The following is a 2,879-nucleotide window of genomic DNA, read 5'->3' on the forward strand; positions in this document are numbered from 1 at the left end:
ACCAAAAGAACAAAGACTTTGCACAAGTTGCAATGTAATAGAAGATGAGCTACATTTTCTACTTGAATGTACAAAGTTACAGGAGCTCAGGAAAGACCTTTTGACGGAATTTGAAAAATATTATCCTCTTCATGAAAATGAGATCAATTCTGAAAAATTCAAAATTATCATGTGTTCCCCTAAACTAACCAAAGCTCTCGGAAAGTTCACCGCATTGGGATTCGAACAACGTATGTAAATAATCGATCACTGTTATTGTTATTTAAAAAAAAAAATGTTTATTCATATTTTTCAACTGCGTTTTTAGTATGATTTCCTATAAATTTTGTATTTTACCCTTTTCTCATCTTTATTGTAAAAAAAAAAAAAACCTGACTAGTATTTTATATTACTCAAAGGACAATAAAGATATATTGAATTGAATTGAATTGAATTAGAGTGCATCGCTGGAGGGTTTCCGATCCAATTTGAATTGGTGCGGTGGCGCTCTCAATGCGGAAGTTTTTGTGAATTTTTCAGTCGGCGACGGACGTTTATCGTTGTAAGTGATGTAATATGTAAAAAAATGCGAGGAAACCTATCTCAATTTGTTTTTAGCGTTGCAGCGGAACTAATAAGGAACATTTTGATATATAACATGACTATAGTACACTATCCCTGATGGAATAATAAGCTCCACTCGACAAACTCGTTCCCGTGCATTTTTATCTCTCTGTTTTACACACACAGCCCCTCTACCATCAATGCCTAACCCCTGTTCGACCAACTGTGGGCGTTTTCCTTTGAAACATAAGCCTAATTGTAAAAGATAAGCATTAATCTATGTTAATGCTGCATCTTTATCATGAAACCTAAGAAAGATAGATTATTCTTTTATTTAGGCCTATTCAAATTTTCTGTCCACTACCACGTGGAAATAAGACCCAGTCAAAATTGTGCGTCACGCTTTGACGAAGAAATTGGTTCTAGGCTATAAATTTTACGACTCAAACGAATCTTTTCCTCAACAAAGCTGCTTTTAGTTTGATGCAAAATGAAATTTGCTTTTAAAATGTGTAACTGGGCCTAATCAAAAGGATATTTCAAAAGCAAACTTTGCCGGGCCAAGAGCCATATTGAATTCAATTTTTTCCGAACCATTATGCCTCTTTCATCATAACATTATTTATCCTATTTCAAGATCTTAGGCCTACAAGTAGAGAGAGGACCTACGTTGGGTTCAAATCGGAATTTTAAGATTTATTTCATTTAATTCCAGGTTTTCACTGTAGATTATCAAAGACATGTGGCGTTGTGGGAGTTCATAGTTGTTTGATAATCCATCATTTGTAAGTGTAAGGCTATTTGAGGGATTCGAAACCGACATTTTGTAAGTTTTGTAGCTTTATTACGTTTAATTCCAGATGTTTATCATGACACGTTTCATTTTGGGGGTTTGTCAGCGAGTTGGTATGCTGTCGGCAGAAGTAGTTTGATAATTCGTTTCATGTAAGTAAACAGCTATTTGAAGGATTCGAAACCGAAATCTGTATTGTGAATTTTTTAGTTGTATTTTGTTTGATTCTAGGTGAATAGGACATGATTCATTTTGGGAGTTTGTCCGCGAGTTTGTATACTGTCAAATGAAGTTTCTTCGTCAATTTGTCGTATGTAAGTATCAATCTATAGGTTATATAGGCCCTATTAGGGGTTCGATACAGAAATTTGGTGAATTCCTCAGATTTATTTTAATTTATTCCAGGTTGTTATCAGAAAAATATGTACTTTATTTCATAGGTTGGTCTTTGATTGAAAACTAAAAATGGATGATAGTTCTAAATTTGATGTTGATTCACATGACCAATCTAGTAAGTATGGCTCACTCGTCTTTTAGAATAAGAGACCTATTGCATTAATCCTTCAATTCAAGTTGCTATACAACCTTTTATACAGATATTTACCTTATCAATATAAACATGTATTTGCCATTAGCCATACAATTCAGTAAAACTTTTCCCGTCCAGATTTTGAAACATCATTTGACTCAATTTTTCCTCCTAGAAAATTGCTTTAGCTCATTCCAATGTTCGCAGTAAGAGTGAATGTAGCATGTATGATTCCCATCCATCAATTTTGTCTTGTTTCGTATTTTTAGCGAAAATCTTGAAAAAGTCTGACGTCGAGGCAGGTGGTGGCCAGACAAAGACATATTCTTGGGAAATATTTAAAGACGCATGGCAAACACACTTATTGTTCAATTTTTTCCTATCCTTATTTTGAAATTGAAGTATTGTAATAAACTATTGATTTATTTTTGTTGATCAACGCAACTAGTTTGTTGTTTTCTTTCTTAATTTACATTTGAATTGGATGGTTATCTTGCGTAGGAGTCAGTTTGTCATCGAAGCAATACAGTCTAACTTGTTGACGTCTCAGATGCAGCGGGGCAGGGCGGTCATTATATTGTGGACTTATCCAAATTACACTTAACCAGCCCAACGTGTTTCAGTGTGTAAACTCTGCCGTACTCGGCATTATAAGACAGTGAGGAATTGAGTTTTAGTCACCCGAGCCCTCGGCTTGATTCGACCAAAAAGACCTTAACTGACTTCACAGAATTTGATTATGAGTCAAGGATTTTCTAAATTTCTGAATGCTTTCTCTGGTTTTAAGATCAATTCAAATTCAATCTTCAAAATATTTTATTGAAAGAAATTCTACTGAAGACAGATTTTGAAATGAAGGATATATCCAGGCAAATAATTACAGCAAAATCAACTGATGATCATCAAGGTGAAGTTTTCATTCATCTTCGGCTAATTTGTCTACCCCTGATGATTGAAGTATTTTGGTTACTCGTGCCAATTAGTCAGCCACAGTCGATTTTCATGCCATCTGAC

The 2,879-nt window shown here is 34.5% G+C and overlaps 1 long non-coding RNA gene across 1 annotated transcript; it reads left to right on the top strand.

Annotated features, from left to right (window-relative positions):
- The first annotated feature begins 500 nt into the window (after positions 1-500).
- LOC141900559 (uncharacterized) lies at positions 501-2,300 on the top strand. Its single transcript, XR_012618721.1, has 6 exons — positions 501-541; positions 1,259-1,328; positions 1,404-1,488; positions 1,568-1,650; positions 1,777-1,847; positions 2,135-2,300. It is a non-coding gene; the product is annotated as an uncharacterized LOC141900559 (long non-coding RNA).
- Positions 2,301-2,879: the final 579 nt, after the last annotated feature.

This window comes from Tubulanus polymorphus, chromosome 2 (assembly GCF_964204645.1).
Source record: "Tubulanus polymorphus chromosome 2, tnTubPoly1.2, whole genome shotgun sequence".
NCBI lineage: Eukaryota > Metazoa > Nemertea > Palaeonemertea > Tubulaniformes > Tubulanidae > Tubulanus > Tubulanus polymorphus.